Here is a 25,376-nt window from a genome sequence, read left to right on the forward strand (position 1 = left end):
TTCTAAAGAACTGGTATAGATGTGGAGAGTGGTATTTAAAATCAAAACCTAATGTAGATGTGCTCATTGCTACCAGCACTCATTACTTTCAAAGACACACAGTGGAAAAGATTACTAGAATAAGTTCTGCTTCCAGTAATAACAGAGTAGCATATATTAAACTAACCATTTTTCAGAATATAAATTTAAAATCTGGACAAAATATTTTAAAAATGTGTTTTTAAAATATTTTTCTTAAAAAATAGAAGCCTCTGGGGAACAATGAAAAGGAGACAAGAACTAAAGGATTGTTGACCCTTGAAATTAGGGAAATGTACTGTGTGGCCTTTTGCCTGAGGGAAATTCCCAATTTGTGGAACATGGGGTAGCTAGAAGTGAAGTAGAAAGCTGTAGTCTTAGTAGTACAGGGAATCCTAAGACAAATGTAGAGCTGACACAATGGCTAGAAGCAAAAGGAGAACACTGAGAATAAAAGAGTCTGCAAATCTGCATAAAAATTCCATCCAACTCTGAATGATCCCAGAACTAGACTCATGTAATGGGAAACTACTGGATACAGTAGAAAACAACAGATGAAAGGCTAAGAGAATTTAGCATATTTCAGTCACTGTCCATCTAAGGGAGACAGAGGTCTGAGTTTGTATCTAGTCAAGTTAACTACTGCTAAAAACACTAACATTTTTCAGAGGAAGATAACAAAATCCAGTATTCCTACAATATTAAGTGTCCCTATAATGTCCAGTATATAAAAAAAATTATTAACATGTAGAGAAACAGAAAAATATGGCCTATAGACATATTAAAAAAATGATGAATAGAAACCAAGCCTGACTGGACTATATGTTGGAATTAGTATACAAGGATTTTGAAACAGCTATTCAAATTTAGTCTTAATGAATTACCTAAAGGACAGAGTAACTAGAGGGATGAAAACTATTTTTAGAAAAAGATCCAAATGGAAATTTCTGATCTAGAAAATATAATGTAGATAAGATGAAAAATTCACTAAGATTTACAACAAATTGGAAATGGCATAAGATAATTAAATGACATTTCAAAGTGATGAAATAAAATTTTAACTATTATTTCTATATCTAATTATAGTACCTTCCAAAAATGAAGACCAAAAAAAAAAAAAAAAAAAGACAATTCAGATAAAACTGACAGAGGAAAGGGTAAGTGAAAGTGAAGCAGTCAATTAACTGAAATTTCAATAGAAAGTACCCAATCTAAATAACAGAAGGGGAAAAAAATGAAGAAAATAAGTAGACCCTTAGTAGAACTATGAGAAAATATTAAGTGATCTAACATACATACAATTGGAGTCATAGAAGGGGAAGGAAGAGAGTAAATAGAGGAAAAAAAATATGAAGATATAACAGGTGAAAATGTCCCAAGAAAGTATGAAGTACTTCATGCCATCATAAGAAAAATACAAAGAAAACCCCAACTAGGCACGTCATAGCCAAATTGCTGAAAAACAGATTTAAAGAGAAAATCTTAAAGAAGCCAGTAATAAAAAGACGTGTAAAATATAGCAGAAAAATGAAATAAGTGATAGATAATTTTTCATAACAAACTATGGCAGGATAAAAAAAAAATCAATGTACAGAAATTTGTTGCATTCCTATACAGTAATAATGAAGCAGCATAAGGTGAAATTAAGAAAATGATTCCATGTACAATTATACCAAAAACAATAAAATATCCAGGAATAAACTTAACCAAAGAGGTTAAATAACTGTACTCTGAAAACTATAAAACATTAATGAAAGAAATTCAAGATGATGCAAAGAAATGGAAAAACAATCCATGCTCATGAGTTGGAAGAACAATATTGTTAAAATGTTTATACTACCCAAAGCAATCTACAGATTTAATGCAATCCCTATCAAAATACCAACAGCATATTTCACAGAGCTATAACAAACAATCCTAACATTTGTAAAGAACCAAAAAAGACTTTGAATAGCCAAAGGAGTCTTCAAAAAAAAAAAAACAAAACTGGAAGCATCACAATTCTAGATTTCCAGTTATGCAGAGAAGTAGTAATTAAAATAGTAAAGTACTGGCATAAAAACACACACATAGATTAATATAGTAGAATATAAAACTCTGAAATAAACACACAGTTATGTGGCCAGTTAATCTTTGACAAAAGAGGAATGCATATACAACAGGAAAAAGACAGTGTCTTCAACAAATGGTGTTGGGAATACTGGAAAGTGACATGCAAAAGAATAAAACTGGACCACTTTCTTTCACCATACACAAAAACAAACTCAAAATGGATTAAGGACCTAAATGTGAGACCTAAAACCATAAAAATCCTTGAAGAGAACATAGGCAGTAACGTCTTTAACATGGGCCATTAGCAACATTTTTCTAGATATGTCTCCTGAGGCAAGAGAAATAAACAACCTACTCAATAGGAAAAGATATTTGCAAATGACATATACAATAAAGGGTTAGTATCCGAAATACTTAAAGAACTTATGGATTGCCTGGGTGGCTCAGTCCAACTTCGGTTCAGGTTGTGATCTTGTGGTTTGTGGGTTTGAGCCCCACATAGAGCTCGCTACTGTTAGCACAGAGCCTGCTTGGGATTCTCCGTCTCCTTCTATCTCTGCCCTTCCCCCACTCATGAGCACATGCACTCACTCTCTCTCTCAAAAATAAATAAACATTAAAAAAAAGAACTTATGCAACTTAACACCCAAAAAAAACCACAAAGAACTCAATCAATAATGGGCAGAAAACATGAACAGACATTCCTCTAAAGAAGATATCCAGATGACCCACTGATACATGAAACGATATTCAACATCACTATCATCAGGGAAATGCAAATCAAAACTACAATAACATATCACCTCACACCTGTCAGAATTGCTAAAATCAAAAACACAAGAAACAAGTGTTGAGGATGTGGAGAAAAAGGAACCCTCTTGCACTGTTGGGAACGCAAAGTGGTATAGCTACTGTGGAAGACAGTGTAGAGATTCCTAAACACTAAAAATAGAACTACTCTACAATCCAGTAATTGCACTACTGGATATTTATCCCCCAAATACAAAAACACTAATTCAAAGGGATACATGCACCCCTATGTTTATTGCAGCATTATTTACAATAGCCAAACTGTAGAAAAAGAATGAAATCTTGCTATTTTGCAACAACATGGATAGAGAGCTAGAGAGTATAATGCTAAGTGAAGTAAGCCAGTCAGAGAAGAACAAATAACATATGATTTCACTCATATGTGGAATTTAAGAAACAAGAGAAACAAAAAGAGAGAGAGAGAGAGATAAATCAAGAAACAGACTCTCAATTATAGAGAATAAATTGATGGTTACCAGAGGGGAGGTGGGTGGAGGATGGGTAAAATAGGTGATGGGGATTAAAGAGTACACTTATGATTAAATAAATAAATAAATAAATATGTAAAATAAAACAAAATAAAATAAAACTATGGAAACCAGAAGTGTGTGGCGCTGTCTTGCAAGAAAACTCTGATGAATCATTTTTGAGAACTGGAGAGAGACGGTTCCAGCAGTCCTTACATTATGTCCCATCATGTATTGGATTAGGCAAAACTCTTTCCAGTTGCAGCTGCTATTTTCAAACTGATCCACTGCAATTTCCAGGATTACCTGTTGGCTATTTGGGTATTATGCTGTTCTTGGTTCTGTCACATGCCTTATTGCTTCCCCCAGGTTTCTTCCACTAAGGCTGTGGTAACACACAGGCCTGTAGATATTGGTGTTTGGAGGTTTGGGGGTTGTCTTATCAGCTAGTTCTGCTAATGCTCTCCAAATGGTTTTGCTATCTAGTTGTTTGCACTACTTTTGTGTAAGGATTTGAAAAAATTCTGCCACCTTCTTCCCTGAAATTTGAATCTTGAATATACTAAATGAGGTACTGAAAGTAGTTGAAATTCATTCATCTCTGTGGAGATGTCTTAACTAAAATGTTCCTGATAACAATTTTCCCTAGAGTTCTTATTAATTAATACTCCAGAGTTGTCTTGGCTCTCAATATCCTTCAGACAAATACATTTTTACTTAAGTTAGCCAATGTTAGTTTCTTTTGTTTGAAAACAAAGTACCCAAACTGCAATGAAAATGTAAAAGTCAATAGTGAAACTTTTTTTTTTTCAGTGAGTTCTATGCCCAGTGTGGGGCTTGAAGTCACTACCCCAAGCTCGTGAGTCCATTCTCTACTCTACCCACTGAGCCCAACAGGCACTGGCTATAGTGAAACTTTTAATTTCAGCTCTGATATTTAAAGAACTTGGAAGTTGTGACTGTCATCTTTACAACAAGAAAAATCTGGACAAACTAAAAAATCAGTGACTTTTCTTGCATCCATCTGAGAAATGGTGCCTTATTGCAAATCAGTACCCTAAAATCTAGAAAGGCAGGTATGAGAAAGGGCAATCAATATCTGCCTACCTGGAGCAGAAACCACTGGAGACATAAACTTGTATGAACACTTGAATGGCAATTTTGACTAGTGGGAGAGTGAAAAACCCCTAGGGACTGCAGTCTTGAGGGGCTCCCATATTTTCATGGGCTCTCTGTCTGGGAACCCCACCAAGTGCTCATGGTGAGGACGCCACAAAAATTCCTTCTTGGTTTTGGAAAGGGGTGAATGGGGGATGGGGAAGGTAACAATTGCAAACCACATCCAGAGCCTTCTCAATAAAAATGGCCTACTCTTTAGGGGAAAAGTTGTCACTAAAGCACAATTTTGCAAACTTATCCCAGGAAAGGAAAGGGGATTCTTCCTTATTCCAGACCCTTTTTGCCTTCCTGGCTTACACAAGGGAAAAAACAAACAAAAACCAGGGGGCAAGCCTTTAAGGAAATAGACTGAGAACACTGTAGCCATAGAGTAGGGAATATGGAGTAAAAGCTATTCAACTGAAGAAGGTATAGAAACACTTATGAAGGCCACAACCCCAAGGCAAAGGCCCACTAAAAGACTAAGACTCAATTAGATGATTATAAAATGCTCCTCCTCCCACACACTCTGCCACCATACCAGTAATGCTCTAGTAAAATAATAGTAATAATAACAATAATAATGAATTACAGCTGAAAGGTTGCAAAACAGACTGATAACTCCTCAGAGGAGAGACCAAAAAACAAGAGCACTAGAGAAATTTGAAGCTTCTGGCACCTACAGCTACAACAAACATTAAACAGCACATCCCCTAGCCAGAATAAAATACAATCTCTCTCTAAAGACAGATCTGCCTCAGTTGTAATTACCCAATACAACATACCTGGCTTTTAACATAAAATTACAAGGCATGCTAAAAGGCAAGAAAAAATGCAGTCTGAAAAGATAAAGCAACTATCAAAAACTAGACTCACATATGGGGTGCCTGTGTGGCTCAGTCAGTTAAGTGTCCAACTTTGACTCAGGTCATTATTTCACGGTTTGTGAGTTCAAGCCCCTTTTTCAGGCTCTGCGTGGACAGCCTGGAGCCTGCTTTAGATTCTGTGTCTTCTTTCCTGTCTGTCCCTCACCTGCTCATGCTGTCTCTCTCTCAAAAACAAATAAATAAACATTAAAACATTTTTTAAAAAATAGAACTAGACTCAGATATGTCACAGATGTTTGAATTATAAGGTAGGGAATTTAAAGTATATATTAGGACCTATAATGGAAAAAGTAGACAACATGCAAGAACAGATGGGTAATATGAGCAGAAAAATGGGAACTTTCAGAAAGAATCAAAAGAAATGACAAGAAATTTTTAAAAATACAGTAATAGAAATAAAAAATGCCTTCAGTGGACTCCAGATGGCTGGGGAAATAATCAGTGAACTTGAAGAAAGGCCATAGAAACTTTCCAAACTGAAACACAAAGAATAAAAAGAATAAAAGAAACAGAATAGAACATCTAAGAACTGAAGACAATAGCAAAAGGTCTAACATATGTATAATTATAACACCAGAAAAAGAAAGAGAAAACAGAGCAAGAGAAATATTTAAAGCCATAATAACCAGTAATCTTCCTAAATTAATGACAGAGACTAAACAACAAATCCAGTAAGCTCAGAGAACAGTAAGCAGTAGTGATACAAAAATAAAATCAAAACCCCCCACACCTAGGCATTTCATATTTAAATTTCAGAATACCAAAGGCAAAGAGAAAATCTTGAAAGAAGCCAGAGGGGGGAAAAAAACTTTACCTATGGAGGAATTTTAGCAAGCTTCTTATTAGAAACTATGCAAGCAAGAAGAGGGTGGAGTGGTGTATTGAAAGCAATGAAAGAAAAGAAAAATCAACCTAGGGATGCCTAAGTGGTGCAGTCAGTTAAGCATCCAACTTTGGCTCCGGTCATGCAATGGGCTCTGCACTGACAGTGTGGAGCCTGCTTGGGATTCTCTATCTCTCCCTCGCTCTCTGCATCCACCCCCCCCCCCCGACTTGTTCTCTCTGTCTCTCTCTCTCTCTCTCTCTCTCAAAAATAAATAAACTTAAAAAAAATCAACCTAGAATTCTGTACCTAGTGAAATTATCCTTCAAAAGTGGAAGAGAAATAAAAATGTCAGTAGTATGAAATAAGGTAGATTAGAAATCTTAAAACCCTCCTGACACAGAACAGTTAGAAATGTTCTCTAAAATTAAAGAAAATTCATTTAAAATTATTGAATGTGTCTGCAAGAAAGTAATGGAAATCCACTGAAGACAGGATTGAGCAAGGAACTTAAGATCAGGAAGATATGTGAACTTTGAAGCCATCAAATTCTTAGCCAGCTACATGAGTCATGGTAGCTTAGAACTACTATGCAGAAGAATATGCAGGAATAGTCTTTAGTAGATCAGAGATCATACTGTATAAAGATGGAACCCTGCAAGGCTTATAATCTCAGGGCAAGATGAAATTTAAAAAAAAAAAAACCAAAAAAACCTGACCCCCACTGATAGTAAAATATATGATTGATCTCAGAATTGGCTTTGGGTAGAAGTTAAAAAAAAAAACCGAAGAATTAAAAAGCAGATTGGATACTGCTGATTAGGATAAATAATGGAACTATAGAACTGAAAAAAATATTCAGATTGCAGCCCAGAGAGACAAATAGATGTAAAACCCTAATGAGAATTTTGTCCACATGAAGTATAGAGTGAGAAGGGTTAATTAAAATTCCTGAAAGAGGACATTCAAATAAGGAAAAGCATTCAAATTCAAATAAGGAAAAATAATAGCTAAGAATTTTCTAAAATTGATGAACAATATCAGTTGCCACTTTCAGGAAGCCACATAAATCCCAAACAGTGTAAAATAAAAAGAAACCCACACATAGACACATATTGTAAAGTTGCAGAACAACAAAGACAGGAAAAAGATCTTAAAAACAACTAGAAAGCAAGTATAGATTCCGCACAAGGAAGTTAAACTGGCAGCTGATTTCTTAATAATGACAACAGGAGCCAGAGGATACTGAAATAATATATAATTGAAATGATCTTCTGATAATGAAAATGAAATACACTATCAAAAACACACCAAAAAACAAAAAACAAAAAAACCCTGAGAGGTTTTACCTCTAAAAGACACACATTGAGAGAACACCGAAAAAAATGTCCTTCAAGATGAAAGTAAGTGATTGCAGTAGAATGTTTGGAGATGCACTTCTCAAGAAGTAAGGCTGAAACTTTGCTGAAACAGGACACTAGTGATCCTCAGGGCCATATCCAAGGAAAACTTTATTTCTTCCAAGTATGGTTTTAGATTTCTATATATTTGATTTTGCCAACAGGTTAAAAAGCATCTGTCATCAAAAACTTGGGATGCTTTCCAGGCAATATACATAAGAAACAAAACAAAACAACACGTTTCTTAAATGTTACTAGTTGGGGCAAATTTTACATTTCTGCAGTTCAAGAGACTCACTTTTGGCTAACAAGCACATTTCTGGAAAAGCTTGCTCTGTCTGAATCAGAAAGCAGAGAAAAGAAGCAGTCAGATCAGCAGGAAGAACAAATGTTGCAAATGGAAGAAAACACAGACAGATGGTTGAATCTGTGTTAGATCACACAGAACCATTGTGAAGGCAAGTAAGGACACTAATTGTTCAGAGCATGCATAGTGAAATGGGGGGAAATTACTCAATATGTGTATACAGATTTCCTAATACTCTATACAGAAGGACCACTGATATACATGTATGATGTTGTTCTGGAGGAAATGAAAAGATTTGGCATTTTTCCCCCAGAACCCATCTTAAGTTCATATTTCCAGAGAAATTGTCTTCATCGGATTATTTATCCTTATGGTTGTTTTACTTGATGGCTTTTCCCATTGGTCCAAAGCTGGGGCATATTAGAAAAATTTGAAAAGATTTGCTTACGAAACAGTCAGGTTATAAGTCCTCATTACTTCAGTTGATCCCAGATGTTCTTCAATTATTGTCATCAAAAATGTGAGAATTTTGCCTATAAAAGACCGGATTGTGAAGAAGGCAATAGTTTCTCCCACTCATACCCTAAGTTAAAAATAACCTTTTCAGGGTGCCTGGGTGGCTCAGTCAGTTGAGTGTCCAACTCATGGTTTTGGCTCAGGTCACAATCTCACAGTTCATGGGAAGGAGCCCTTCATCAGGCTCTGGGCTGATGGCATGGAGCCTGCTTGGGATTCTTTCTCTCCCTCTCTCACTATCCCTCCCCTGTGCCTGCTCTCTCTCTCTCTCTAAATAAAGAAATGAGCTTTAAAAAGTGTCTTCTTTCACCATCTTCCCTAGGAAGATTTGACCTCCAGAGCCAAAATTTCTGTTGTAGGATACCTTTATCATAGCTAGGTATTAAGACCCCAACATTATCTGACTAATTTATACTGTAGAGTTTCTAATTGGTATTTGTTCCACAGTTGCATTTTTAAAAGAATTCCTAATTAGAATAAGACACTAATTGGTACTGTCTAGCAGCATGGCTAATTTCTCAACATCTATATCAAGGTGGCATGTCAACTCATTAAGGAAAGGACATATTTTTGGAATAATTGGCTACCCATTTGGGGGTAAAATAAAATTAGATCCCTACCTCAGACCATAGACACACACAATAAAAGATTCAAGATTAATTATCATAAAGTTAAAAATGAAAGCTAAAACTTCAGAATAAAATACAGTAGAGGAATATTTTTTATTTTTTAAATTTTAATTGCTGTGTAGTTAACAAACAGTGTTATATGAGTTTCGGGTACAATTCAACAATTCCAATTCCATACATCGCCCAGTGCTCATCACGATAATTGTGCTCAGTAGGAGAATTTTTATTACTCTCCGTACAAAGCCTTTCTTAGTGTGAAACAACACTGAGTAAATTTTTTTTAAAAATTAAAAATTTGACTATATAAAAAAATTTAAATGTCTATACAGTGAAAAATAGCATACACAAAGTTAAGATGGTAAATGAAGAATGGAAAAAGTCTTTGCAACATATATAATAGGCAAATAAAGCCAGTGCAAGTAGTGTTTAAGAACACAGGCTCAGGAATGAGATTGTGTCGGTTCAAATACTAGCTATGCTACATTCTAGTTTTCTGACCTTAAGCAAGTTACTTAATCCCTTGGGGCCTCAAATTTCTTCATCTATAAAATGGAGATAATAAAGTCTACTTTCTTGGGTTAGATGAGAGCTGTTATTATTGCCCACAATATGTGAAGGAGTAGTTAAATTGATTTCAAAAAGGGCAACCAATTCACTAAATGCTCAGTATCAATAAAAAAACCTATCTACCCTTTGCATTTTATTTTCAGCTACTCCCTGGCATAGTTTTAATATATCAAATTGTCCTAGTCTATATTATTTTTAAATTGGTTTTATACTTCTTTGCTCCATATATTATTGTCACTGTTACCTCAGTCTAAAATTTCTTCATCTAGTCTTTGCACATGAAAATATTACCCATATTTTAAATCCCAACACAAATCCTGCTGTCTGTATAGAGTTCCTGATTAGTCAGCCAAAATGATGCATTCTCTCTGAATTTCTAAGGATGCCTTATAATACTAGTTTCTGCATGTAATCAAACCTTGTTTTGTCCAGTATGGGATGTGTGCATGTTTATCTCCCACAGAAATTTGTAAGTTTTCAGAGGCTAGCATCACATGTTCTATTTCTGTATTTTCATAATGCATAGTAAGTATTCACTGTATACATGTTTCATTTGGTTGTTTGTTTCTTCCTCCCTTAACATCCATCTCCTACAGGGCAATCAGTGAGAAGATACATGGAATCCTCACACCTATAATCTGTCTACCCATCCTCTACTGCCAACCCATTCCTTCTCCTCCCACATATACAAAGTAACAAACATTTTCCAAACAGCACATAGCTCCTTTCTTTATTTACACTTAGCTATAAATACATGAGACATGATCTGAACTATATTTTTATTTTTAATTTTTATTTTTTTAACATGTATCTCTGAGAGACAGAGAGAGACATAGAGCATGAGGCAGGGAGGGGCAGAGAGAGAGGGAGACACAGAATCTGAAGCAGGTTCCAGGCTCTGAGCTATCTATCGGCACAGAGCCTGATGTGGGGTTTGAACCCACGAACTGTGAGATCATGACCCGAGGTGAAGTTGGTCGCTTAACCGACTGAGCCATCCAGGTACCCATGAACTATGTGTTTAAAGGTTACAATGTGGAATATAGGTTGGAGGGGGGATGGATGGAAGAATTCAGGAAATAATTTCAGCCATCTAGATGAGAGACAATGGTGATTAGAACAGGATGGTAGCAGGGGAGGTCAAGAGAGGGGATCAGATTCTGGATACATGTTGAAGGTAGAAGCAGTAGATTTGCCTGCAGACTGGATCTAGTGTGATTAAAAGCAGAGTTCTGAGAATACCCAGTCCAGATCAGAGCAGAGTGATGGAAGGCTGAGGGGCATAGGATTCTAAATGGAATGGACACAATATCACATAGTTGGATATTTTGAAAATTGTATCAGTAGGCATAACAGATATAGTGGAGCATGTACAAAAATAAGAATAGATACAAACCAATAAACAAACCAGGCAATTATTAATCTCAGGAAAAACAATTAAGAATGTAAGAAAAGGCATATAAGCATAGATTTATCTAGGCTTTGCAGGAAACATTTTTATGGTATTAATAGTGTAAACACAGACTGATTTAGAAGAAAAAAATAGATATACCTCTACTGGAAGGATGAGGGCAGGACAAAAAATACAAAGAACTAAATAAATCCTGATCGTCCATAACAGAAAATCAATAGATAAAGTAGAAAACTGTCAAAGCAAGAAATAGGATTATAAGCATATTCAGACATGGAGGAAAATAGGGAAATCGCTAAAAATAGTTGAAAATGGTAGCCTATGGGGTAGAGATTCTCAAATTTTAACATGAATAAGAACCAGTTTACTGGGTCACATCCTCACAGATTCTGATTCAGTAGGTTGGGGTGGACTCCATGAATATGCATTTCCAGCAAGCTTCTAACAAGGCTGCTGGTCCTAGTCCAATACTTTGAGAACTACAACAGGAAGTAGATGAAGGAATTAGAAAGAATTGGGTAAAGGACAACTGTTTTTCATTATAATTATTATAATTATTTTTGTACAGTGATTCTCAAACTTGGCTGCTCTTTGCAATCACCTGGGGAGGCTTGAAAACTAGTGATGCCTGGATCCCATCCCCACAGGTTGTGATACAACTGATCTGGGCGCAGTCTGGTGTTGGTAGTTTTAACAACCCTCCAAATAATTTTAATATGTGTCTAAGATGGATGACTACTTTTTTAGTCTAATTTTAATTATGTGCATGAATTCATTTTTAATATAAGAGCAATTATCTGTATGGTGAGTATGGAAGAGGGAAGAATGTAAAACTTAGAGTCCTAAGATGTGGGATTATGTCTGGTATAATCTGCTGCCATAAATCAGCTCTGTGTTCTTGGGAAAGTCACCTAATCTCTAGGGGCTTTAGTCTCCCGTATGTAAAATTAAGATGCTGGACTATTCTCAAATGTTCTTTCCAACTTCACATTTTTGGGAGTAATAGCTGTAATGTCCTATGATATAAAATCTGAAACTTTAAAAAGTATACAGCAACAAAAAGTTCTCCACATGATGTTTAGGGTGATTATTGTTAGTTATGGAACTGTATCATAACTATTTTCATTATTTCTTTTTAACTAATATTACTTTTCATATATACATATCACTTTTTCCCAGTTACCTATTTATTGTACTCAGTACAATAATCAATTCATCCTGGGAAACAAAGATGAAAACACTTGAGATGAATTTATATTTGATGGCAGAGCAGTATATTACTGTCATTTCTCCAAAACATCATTTGCTAAATTGGATTCACGAAAATAACAAAATAGCCCAGCTTTGGCCTATTGTGAGTTATTTTCCAAATAGTAGGGATGAGCAAGTCCTGATCCTTCTACTGGCCTGGCTGTATACCTTTTCCTACCAGCAGCACCTACTTCTAAGATATCTGCTCCTGGGGTGACTGGCTGGCTTAGTGGGTGGAGCACTCAACTCTTAATCTTGGAATCATGAGTTTAAACCCAATGTTGGGACTAGAGCTTACCTGAAAGAAAGAGAGGGGAGAGAGAGAGAGAGAGAGAGAGGGAGAGAGAGAGAGAGAGAAAAGGAAGGAAGGAAGGAAGGAAGGAAGGAAGGAAGGAAGGAAGGAAGGAAGGAAGGAAGGAAGACAAAAGATAACTGCTAACTGTTCCTGGCTAATTTTAAGGGGGCAATGTGTCGTCATAAATTCAGGCAAAACATAGTAATTGATTAAAATGGTGGCTAAGCTCCCAAGTGACTCCTTACCCTGATTATTCTAGAGGTTTAGTATAGAATTGTGCTGTCAATTCTCAGTAATGAATACTAACAAAGGGAAATTTAGGGAATGAGGATTGATATAGATAATCCAATTTATTGGATTGACTTTACAATGCATTATATAGAGAGAACTTCCAATGTCTTCATAATTAGGTTTTCTTTAGAATAATTTAAAATAAGTTTTCATTTCTTGAGTCAATAGAGATAACTGTTACTATGTATATAGAGAAGGGAACCTAGTCTGAAACAAGAAGTCAGTTGCCCATATTACAGATGTATTATGAAGTGTAAGTTGTTTATAAAAGTAAGTACATTTATGTGCATATATGTTTGCCTGACATTGACCTCCTACCTTTTGAGAAACTTTTTTGCCCAGACAGAAGTCAGAAGCTATAGTAATGTAGTGCTGAAATAAAAGGTGAATTCTAAAATGAAATGAGGTCAGAGCCATGTGCCATGATTTTGCAGGTAGTTAAAAATGAACTGAGAAGTCACCATCTGGTGGGAGGCATCTTAGGGAAGCAGCCACCTTCTGTTGGACATAAATAGAATAAAAGCTTGTTGAGCTATTTATTCTTAGATGGTTGTGATCATGTTTTGCTCCTCCACTGAAATGTGCCCATCTTACAATCTCATGCTTGTAGGATGGATGCTCTTAGCTAACTCTGGGCTAGTTAATCAATTTGTTCTGAGAAATTGTAGGAGATAGTCCCCTACGTTAACCTTACCTCCCCAGGTAAAATATAAAGGTGTTATCAGATGTTAGATGTTTCTTGTCTCTCCTTCTAGAAACACTAATCGAAAAATTTCAGGTGAGACAGGAGAGTAGTTCAGCACCAACAAGAAGAAAAACTGGTGGGCTAATGGGACCTTGTACCTGCCCTGCAATCACAGCATTGATGTGTAAGGGCTAGAAAATACATACCTACTTCTGGAAAGCAGTTTATATATGAATGGAGATTTCAGCTCTGATTTCTTGCAGAAAAACTTTGAGTATTATTCAAAATCATTGGAAAGAGATTTATAAGTAATATAAAAAAGCAACCCGTACAATAAACAATAATGCTAATTCATATTTGTATATTGTTTTACAAGTGTTTTCATAAAAATGATCTTATTCCTCATAATGACCCTGTGAAGTAGGTAAAGTCAATAAAAGCCCTATTTTACACATGAAGAAACTGAGATACAGAGAGATTAAATGGAGCGCAGCATGGAATATAGCTTGTGCATGAAGGGAAGAGAAAGGTGCAAGGGTTTCCTTTGAAGTGACTATAATAACAACAGCCATTTATTGAAGTTACTATATTCCAGGCATTATGTTAATCGTTTTAAGGCATTATAAAAATATTATTACTTCTTAAAGCACAAAGATGAGTATCTACTAACAAAAGGAAAATAAAAAATAGACTTGCTAAAAAACTTAATTCAGCAAAACAATTTAGGGCAAATGATGATGATGATGATGATGATGATGATAACTGCTGAACAGTTATCATTTGCTGAACAGCTAATATTTGCCAGACACTATTCTAAGTACTTAATCTACCCAACAAGGCAGATATTATTGATCTCATTTACACACGAAAAATATAAGGCACAGAGAGATTGACTTGCCTATGATTACACTGTTGGCTTAGTGATGGGATATTACAGCATATGCCATGGCATACCAGAGATCTGGTTACACTGAATTTTTCACCCTTTAAATGATTCTTTAACTATAATGAAAATTCACCTATTGTAGACCTAACAAGGTAACTGGTATTAAAACACTTTTTTTTTTTGTTTCCCACTACTCTTTTTAAGCCTTTTATTGTGAGTTGTTTTTCTCCTATCCTTGGATTAAAGCTCAGGCAGTCCCCATATATATTTTCTGGCCACTTAAGTAAAGTCCTATAATTATGTTAGGTGACAAATACAGTCTGAGCACATTATTATAAATGACCAATAATAGTAATCAAAATGCCAAAATCGTTTTAACATTAAAATCTTTCTACCTCTCCCAAAGAGGGCGTGCTGTTGCTTGAACATATGCAGTAGAGTGAGAGAAGTCCTCCTTTTTCCCCCTGCTCCTCTTTCCCTAGTGTATTATGGTTTCGGATTTTCTGATTATGTTTCCAACAGAGTTGAAGTTGGGGTGGGGAGGGAGAAGATATGAAAAGAATAAGAAAGGTCATATATGACAATTACTGCTGTAAGGTGGCTTTGGGACTGGGGAATGGAAGATGTGTAACTTTGACTTTTTTCACGCAGTACTTTTATTGGCTTTTTGGAAATCTCTGACCCTGTGAAAGTCCTCTCAACTTTAGTTCCCTTGATCTGCGTGAATGGATTTTATTCTGGCAGTTAATTAATCTCTTTTAGCTCCTAGAATCCTAAAGCACATCTCCACTTCCCTTCTGACGCCCTTATGGTCCTTCCAAGTAGTACTGTTGAATAGAATCTAGGACAGATGCAATGTTGCCTGAGGCGATTGCCCTTAAGGCTGGCTTTAACATTCACTCCTCATCTCATTCCCCTTTTGCAGTGTGGCTTTTCCACTCCTCCCATGAAGAAATGGGGTCTATTTTCCTTCCTTTTGAAACTGGAATGGTCTGAATAAAATGAGGCAAAAGTGATGCTGTGTGACTTCCAGGCCTAGATTTTAAGAGATCTTACAGCTTCCATTTTTACACTTTTGAAGTCTGAATCATCATGTAAATTAGCCCAATTACTCTGCTAGAGAGAGAGAGAGAGGCTCTGCCAGACCCCAGGTAATCCAGTCATGTCAGCGGAGGCACCAGATATGGGAGTGAAGACATTTTCAGATTCTCCAGTAAACCAGAGCAGAGATACTCCAGCCAACATGACAGAGACAAGCCCGCCAAAGCCATGCCCAAATTGCAGAATTGTAAGCAAATAAATTACTGCTTTTTGTTTCTAAGCTCCTATATTTTGGGCTGTTTTTTGCATTTGGTTTTGTTTTGGCAGTAATAAATGACACAAAGTTTATCTGACTTTTAGTAAGCACTTATCTATTCCTTAACCCAGCGTGCTCTGGGAGAGCAGACAGCACTCCTTCATTCTGCTGCTAAAGCTGTTGACTAACCCATCTTGCAATCTAATGAAGTTAAACATATACTTAACATATTGCCCCAGAAAACCCACTCCTAGACCAAGAGAAATGAAGACATGTTCACACAAAGGCCTGTATGCAAATTCTTAAAACTGCTTTATTTATAATTGCCAAAAATTGGGGAACCACCCCCAAATCATCAACTGGTGATTGGGATAAATTCATCCATAAAACTACTGATAATTGCAACAACACAAACGAATCTCAAAAGCAATATAATAATTGAAAGAAGGCAGACACAAAAAGCTAGTATTTATATGACACTCTCAAAAAGACAATATTAAAGGGACAAAAATCAAATCAGTGTTTGTTAGTGGCTCGAGAGTATGAGGAACTTGGTTACAAAAGAGAACTTTTGGAGATAATGACGTGGTGTTATTTACATGACTGTATACATTTGTCAGAGCTCATAGGACTGTATTCCTAAAAAAGGTGCATTTTACTCTATGTATATCTCAATAAACCTGAACTAGCAAACAAAAAATAAATAAAATAAACCTACTCGTGCCCTTCAATCATGGGGTAGACATATCAAGCTAACCAAATAGTTGGTACCATTGAGGTCCCTTTCATTAGACTTAAGTGTCAGGTCCTCTATCCAACCCCTTTGGATGGTAAAAGTTGACAATAACATCACAACATAGCTATCTCTCAGTTAATCATCCTCAAAAACTTTTCAAACTTCCAAAAATCCAAACTTTTTATACTTTTAACATGGGTGAATCATCTAACATATTCTTGACTATTTCCTTTGAAAAATCTGCATCTGGATTACCATACCTCTTTGGAGGTGGCCTCTATTGTGTCTTGGTGTCTCCAATGAAACTTCTGATCTATTACTATTTCATGTGTATTTATATACATTATTGTAAAGTGACACTATATCAAGAAAAAATTATTTTCATGTCATTGCTAGGAAATTGCTAGGAAATACTTATTTACCCACATATTTACCACTTGAAATGCTCGTCATTCTTTCCTAAAGACCTAAATTTCCATCTGTTATCCTTTTCCATCTACCTGAAGAACTTGCTTTTACACTTCTTGCAGTTCAGGTTTGTTGGCAATGAATTTTTTTCGGTTTTCTCTTATGCGAAAATGTGCTTATTTTGTCTTCATTTTTGAAAGATATATTTTGCTGAGTATAGAATTCTGGATTTTGTTTTTTCTTTTAGCAGTTTGAAGACGTTCTGTTTTCTAACTTTGTTATTACTGATGAGGTTTAAATTGTTTGAATTCATTTGAACATTTGAATTGTTCCTCTGTACACAATGTGTCATTTTTCTCAAAATTTTCTATTCATCTTGGGTTTCACTATGATATGACTGGGTGTGACTTTTCTGTGGACTTATCTTGCTTGGGGCTTTCTGAGATTTTTGATGCTATAAATTTCTTATATCAAATTAAGAACATCTCAGCCATTATTTTTTCAAATATCTTGTTTTATTCATTTTATATCTTCTCTTCTGGAATTCCAGTTATACAATGTTCGTTTAGACCTTTTGATATTGTTCCTCAGGCCCTTTGAAACTGTTAACTTTTTTTCAATCTTTTCTTTCTGTTCTTTAAGTTTTATAATTTCTATTGATTTGTTCATTAATTCTTTCTTCCATCATATTCATTCTGTTCTAATCCCATTCAGTGGATATTTTTAAGTATATATTGTGTTTTTCAGTTCTAGAATTTTTATTTTTTATAGTTTCTGTTTTCTTGCTGAGATTTCTTATCTTTTCATATGTTGTGAGCATATTTTCTTTATATCCTTAAGCATAGTTATAATACGGTTTTGAAATCTGTGTCTGATACTTCTAACATCTGTGTTTTCTTAGAGGTCAAGCTCTGATAATTGTCTTTTCCCTTTAAAATTGGTCATGTTTTCTGTTTCTTCATCAAGTAATTATGGGCTATATTTTAGACACTGTGAATGATGTGTTGTAGACTTTAGATTCTGTTATATTTCTCTGAAAAGTGTTCACTGTTTTAATAGACACTTAAAATACTGGGACTCAAGCAGCCAACTTTCCTGAAATAGGTGGCAGTTTAAATCTCAGTACTGTTCTTTTAGTTTTAGTTGGCCTGTGTGAGTCTGCCCAACATAGGTATGATTCAAGGGTAAGCCAGAAATTTGTAATGAATATAATTTGGAACTCCTTCTTTCTAGAACTCTCCTTTCTTGGATTTCTCCCCTCATTTTCTAGTGGCTATATAGTTGCCCTAAACTCTGTCCTATGGTTCTTCAGTCAGTAAGACTATTGGAATTTTAGCTTCCCTTCTGGTGCACACTGGTTTATATCCTCAGTCCAAAAGCTATAAAAATGAGAAACTCACCCAGTGTTGTTCTCTTCAATCAGTTATCAACTCTGCAACAGTACTTGCCTGCTTTGGGTCATTACCCAATTCCTTCAGAGAGCTGATGTTAATATTTGATCAGTTTATAGTTGTTATCTACAGGAGATTTGATTCAATAGGCACTACTCTGCCATACCACAACTGGAAAGAGTTACTAATATAGTGTGCTAAATATAAACTCAAATTTTAGAGCCTCCACCAAGATATCCATATATATAATCAAAAATGTACAAAAAATGTTTGAGGGAGGTATTATTTTCTTCATTTTACAAGCTAAAAAGATAAAGCTCAAAGAAGCTAAAGAGACTTGCTTTATCAACCAGGGTCCAGGAAGGAAACAGAATTTAATTCAGTGGTTTAAAATAACAGACTACCTACAAAGAAATGGGCAAAGTTAGAAAAACCAAAAGGGATGCTGAAGCACCCAGAGGTTAGCAGCAAAGGGAAGTTTTTGCTATTCCTAACACTGAGGGAGCAATGGGAGGGGAAAATGTGACCAGAGTCTCAGGAAAGCTCACGTCATGGAGGAGGAACTGTCAGGCATGACTTGTAGTTATAGAAGACTACTGCCACCACCAATGATGCTTTGCTAAGGTATGGAAGAGGCAAGGAAGAAAACTTAATCTCTCTCCTCTTACTGTCTCCTCTCCTTCCAGTCCCTCCCAATGACTGAATTCAACAAGAAGCCAACTGGTAAGGGAGCGCAGGAAATTGAGATCATAGGAGTCAGCTTCCAGGAGGGACACAGCAGAAAAGGATGCATGGATTTGGCAAACTATAAATAATGAGCACATTGCCTAAGATTGGGTTGCCAGATATAGCAAATAAAAATACAGGATACCCTATTCAATTTGAATTTCAGATTTTTTTACAAAGTAATTTTTTAGTGTATGTCCCATGTAATACAGTATACTGACAATTAAAAACTTCATTGTTTACTTAAAATTCAAATGTAACGTGGTGTTCTGTCTTGTGGCAACTTAGTCTAGACCAGTAAATAAGAGAAACTTATTTTGAGTCCAAGCCGAAGATCCAACCCCAGAAGTCTTCTTTCTACTATCCCAGTTTTTAAAAATATTTTCTATGCCTACCTTGTACAAGTGTATCTCCTTCACCAGTGTGGAAGTTCCTTGGGGTGAAAGACAATGTCTTACTCATCTGCATATCTTATTATTTTTCATCTCTCCCAACCTCACTCCCAGAGTTTTGCAAAGTTTTGTACATAATAGGTGCTTAAAACACTTTTGTTGACCATGTTGAGCCCTTTATGAATACTTTGTTGAATCTGATTCATTATCTATTTCTTTAAGAAAAATTTCTGCTAAAGCCACATATTGACTTAGATGAAAGTCTTATGTCAGGTCAATTGTAAGTATTCAGACTCCGTGTTCTGCCTTTTCATTTCATCCTTTCCTCTTGGAATTCTATAATGAGCACAGAACACAACTACTATCCAGGCATCTTGCCACTCAGGTTCATGAGGTGTCTCTGAATCAAAGGTTTCTCTGATTGGGTCAACACAACCTAAAATGAAAAACAAAACAAAACAAACCTTTTAAAATGTGTTTTAATATTCATCAAAGCTTTGGGGGGAAATGACTCTGTACTATTATAAAAGACTGAAGACAGGCTCCTGGGTTGCTCAGTTGGTTGAGCGTCCGACTTTGGCTCAGGTCATGATCTCACGGTCCGTGAGTTCGAGCCCCGCATCGGGCTCTGGGCTGATGGCTCAGAGCCTGGAGCCTGTTTCAGATTCTGTGTCTCCCTCTCTCTCTGCCCCTCCCCCACTCATGCTCTGTCTTCCTCTGTCTCAAAAATAAATAATCATTTAAAAAATTGTTTTTAAAATTACATTTAAAAGACTGAAGACAACTTCCAAATCTCAATGAGGTAAGAATACTACACTTCTGAGAATACAAACTTATTTTCTCACTGATTTTTTTAAATTTTCATTGTTTATTCTAAAATTCTGGAGCAAGTTATCAATAGATCAGATTTTTTGGATGTTTTGCAAAATTCCAATATTTACTATTAATGAACTTTTGCTCATTTTACACACACACACACACACACACACACACAAATTTGATGCACAATAGTTTTTGAATGGGTAATGGTTGTCACTTACATTATTTTACCTCTTTACAAACAACAAAAATTCTCTCAGGGTGCCTGGCTGGCTCAGTCAGTAAAACATGTGACTCTTGATCTTGGGGTCTTGAGTTCAAACCCCACATCAAACCTAGAGATTACTTTAAAAAATTTCTCTTTAATGGGATGAGTTTTGCAATAATATTGAAAATTAACAAACTTCATATGTGAAAAATATGAAGAGAACACTGTTGCCCTCAGGAATCCAAGACTTATGTACTTTAGGCATTCAATTTCTATCTGTATTGTGTGAATAAATATATATTTTTGATGGGACTAAAATTAACATTGTGTATATCTCAGGTCATCCTGTGCTGGTTCACTTGTTTCAGAAAAGTGATTTTGTAGTCTATGTTCTTTGAAATATGAACAGATTTAGGGTACCTGGGTGGCTCGGTTGGTTAAGCATCTGACTCTTGATTTTGGTTCAGGTTGTGATCTCACTCATGGACATGAGATTGAGCCCTGCATCAAGCTCAGCGTGGAGGTGCAGAGCCTGCTTGGGATTCTCTCTCTCTCTCTCTCTCTCTCTCTCTCTCTTCCTCTCTCTCTCCCTCTCTCTCTGCCGCTCCCTGCTTGTGCTCTCTCTCTCTCTCAAAATAAATAAATGAAGTTAAAAATTTTAAATAAAATATCAACAGATTTGTCTGAATGCTAATGCGTGATAATTGAAAGTTCTCAGACCATAATAAAATTCGAATTCATGTCTCAGTGAAAGAAAGCCTTGAGTTTAGGTCTATTATTCCATAGCTTTCCACATGACCTTCCCTATGACCTTTTCCAGTCATGCAAGCATCTAACATTGTTGCTTATATACTATGCACTAAGTGCTTTACATTCATCATTTAATTTACTCTTCAAGAGACCTTATAAGGTAAGTATTATATGATTATTACTATTCCATAGATGAGGACACTGAGGCATAGAGAGATTTTGTAACCTGCGTAAGATCAAATAGCTAGTAAATGTAAGAGGTAACAATCAAATCTAAGTCTACCAGACTACTAAGCAAATGTTCTTCTTTTTTTTTTTTGCAAATGTTCTTATTCTTTACATTTCTGATATTTATTTATTTATTTATTTATTTATTTATTTATTTAACGTATATTTATTTTTGAGACAGAGAGAGACAGAGCATGAACGGGGGAAGGTCAGAGAGAGGGAGACACAGAAACTGAAACAGGCTCCAGGCTCTGAGCTGTCAGCACAGAGCCTGATGCGGGACTCGAACTCACGGACCGCGAGATCATGACCTGAGCCGAAGTCGGCCGCTTAACCGACTGAGCCACCCAGGTGCCCCTATGTTTCTGATTTTTAAATTTCTTTGTTCTTATACCCCAGCAGTTAAAAAAAAAAAAATCACTGGTTCATTCTATTCATTCAATTCTACTAGGTTAACATATTATGAACCTTGTTTACATTGTAAAGCATGAAAAGGTTAAATTTTTAAGAGAATAAGGAAACATAAATAGAAACAAAAGCACCAGTAGTTTATCATATACCCCAAGGATCATCTTGTACATGCCCTGTGTGGTGAATGTTCATTCTCAAGACTATTCTAAATTAGATTCTTAAGAAAATGTTTGTTTTTTTAATGAAAATATTGTTCACAGCTGTTGCCAAATCGAGATTTACTATGTTTGAATTCACAATTCCCTAGGCAAGGCCATTTCAACCTGATTTAGCAGGAACAGGGAGACGTAGTATGGACTGAAAATAGTGGCTGGAAGTGATGGCTACAGAGAGAACAGGAGAAGATAAAAGAGATGGAAGAACATTCCTAGGCTTTCAGATATTAACATAGTAGTCTGTGTTTATATGTAAAATCAGGCTAACTAACATTTTGAAAGATAACAGTATATAATCCCTTTTATAATAAGAGCAAATAATAATTATGAATATAAACATTATTTATATAAAATATAAATAACACATATTGTATATGTACATATAATTATTTAAAAATAGGAACGTAACCACATTAACCAAAACAGCCATTACTTAAAATTGAAAATATGACTAGAAATAACAGGTATATAAATGTTACCCTTAATATTGTACCAGCCAACACTGAATCTATAATTTACTGTGGATTAACCATATACTACAGAGAATGGATTAAGTAAAAGCACATATTTAAAGACAGAAAATCTAACAGAATTGTTTCACAAACATCTGCCTGGATTTCTTGGTCATTCATGTGATCTGGTTTTCATAAGATGACATAAATAAAACCTATATCTGTGATGAATGAGGACCCATAAGAAAATTATTACATATATCTGAATGAATTTTTTAAATTCCTTTCCCTATTAACATTATTTTGCTATTCTTTGACTTTCAAGTATATTTTCCTTAGTCTTTTAATTAATTTATTTTTTTAAATTTAAATCCAAGTTAGTTAACATACACTGTAAGAATAATTTCAGGAATAGAATTTAGTGATTCATCACTTACATATAACACCCAATGCTCATCCCAACAAGTGTCTTCCTTATTTTCTCTCACCCCTTTGGTTCTCCCCCCACCCCAACACCCCACCAGCAACCTCAGTTTGTTCTCTGTATTTAAGTGTCTGTTGTGGTTTGTCTCCCTCTGTTTTTATCTTATTTTTACTTCCCATCCCTTATGTTCATCTGTTTTGTATCTTAAATTCCACACATGAGTGAAACCATATGATATTTGTCTTTCTCTAACTTATTTCGCTTAGCATAATATCCTCTAGTTCCATCCACGTTGTTACAAATGGCAAGATTTCATTCTTTTCGATTACAGAGTAATATTCCATTGTATATATATATACAACTTCTTCTTTATCCGTTCATCAGTCAATAAGTATTTGGGCTCTTTCCATACTTAGGCTATTGCCAACAGTGCTGTTATAAACATTGGGGTGCATGTGCCCCTTTGAATCAGCACTCCTGTATCCTTTGGATAAATACCTAGTAATGTCATTGCTGGGTTGTAGGGTAGGTTCTATTTTTAATTTTTTGAGGAACCTCCATACTGTTTTCCAGAGTGGCTGCACCAGTTTGCATTCCCACCAGCAGTGTAAAAGAGTTCCTCTTTCTCCACATCCTCATGAATATTTGTTGTTGCCTGAGTGAATGTTAATTTTAGCCATTCTGGCAGGTGCGAGGTGATATCTCATTGTGGTTTTGATTTGTATTTCCCTGATGTTGAACGATATTGAGCACCTTTTCATGTCTGTTGGCCATCTGGATGTCTTCTTTGAAAAAGTGTCTATTCATGTCTTCTGCCCATTTCTTCACTGGATTATTTGTTTTTGGTGTTGTGTTTGGGAAGTTCTTCATAGATTTTGGAAACTAACCCTTTATCTGATATGTCATTTGCAAATGTCTTCTCCCATTCTGTCAGTTGGCTTTTAGTTTTGCTGATTGTTTTCTTAGCTGTGCAGAAGCTTTTTATTTGATGAGGTCCCAATAGTTCATTTTTGTTTTTGTTTCCCTTGCCTCTGGAGACATGTCAAATAAGAAGTTGCGGCAGCTGAGGTCAAAGAGGTTTTTGCCTGTTTTCTCCTCTAGGATTTTGATGGCTTCCTGTCTTATGTTTAGGTCTTTCGTCTGTTTTGAGTTTATTTTTGTGTATGGTGTAAGAAAGTGGTCCAGGTTCATTCTTCTGCATTTCACTGTCCAGTTTTCCCAGCACCACTTGCTGAAGAGACTGTCTTTAATCCATTGGATATTCTTTCTTGCTTTGTCAAAGATTAGTTGGACATATGTTTGTGGGTCCATTTCTGGGTTCTCTATTCTGTTCCATTGATCAAGTGTCTGTTCTTGTGCCAATACCACACTGTCTTGATGATTACAGCTTTGTAATACAGTTTGAAGTCTGGAATTGTGAGGCCTCCAGCTTTGGTTTTCTCTTTCATGATTGCTTTGGCTATTTGGGGTCTTTTCTGGTTCCATACAAATTTTAGGATTGTTTGTTCTAGCTCTGTAAAGAATGCTGGTGTCATTTTGATACAGATTGCATTGAATATGTAGATCACCTTGGGTGGTATCGACATTTTAACAGTATTTCTTCTTCCAATCCATAATCATGGAATGTTTTTCCATTTTTTGGTGTCTTCTTCAATTTCTTTCATAAGCTTTCTATGATTTTCACTGTATAGATTTTTCACCTTTTGGTTAGGTTTATTCCTAAGTATTTTATGGTTTTTGATGCAATTGTAAATGGGATCAATTCCTTGATTTATCTTTCTGATGTTTCATTATTGGTATATATAAATGCAACTGATTTCTGTACATTGCAACTGCAACTTTGCTGAATTTGTGTATCAGTTCTGGCAGTTTTTTAGTGGAGTCTTTAATGTTTTCCACATAGAGTATCATGTCATCTGCAAAGAGTGAAAGTTTAACTTCCTCCTGCTGATTTGTATGCATTTCATTTCTTTGTGTTGTCTGATTGCTGAGGCTAGGACCTCCAACACTATGTTGAATAACAGTAGTGAGAGTGCACATCCTTGTCGTGTTCCTGACCTTATCTCTCAGTTTTTCCCTATTGAGGAAGATATTAGTGGTGGGTCTTTCATATTTGGCCTTTATGATTTTGAGGTATGGTCCGTCTGTCTCTACCTTCTTGAGGGTTTTTATCAAGAAAGGATGTTGTATTTTGTCAAATGCTTTTTCACATTTGAGAGGATAATGTGGTTCTTATCCTTTCTTTTATTAATGTGATGCATCACATTGATTAATTTGCAGATATTGAACTAGCCCTGCAGCCCAGGAATAAATCCCACTTGATCATGGTGAATAATTCTTTCAATGTATTGTTGGATCTGGTTTGCTAGTATTTTGTTGAAAATTTTTGCATCCATGTTCATCAGGGAAATTGGTCTATAGTTCTCCTTTTTAGTGGGGTCTTTGGTTTTGGAATCAAGGTAATGC

The sequence above is a fragment of the Acinonyx jubatus genome, chromosome B4, assembly GCF_027475565.1.
Source record: "Acinonyx jubatus isolate Ajub_Pintada_27869175 chromosome B4, VMU_Ajub_asm_v1.0, whole genome shotgun sequence".
In the NCBI taxonomy this organism is placed as follows: Eukaryota; Metazoa; Chordata; class Mammalia; order Carnivora; family Felidae; genus Acinonyx; species Acinonyx jubatus.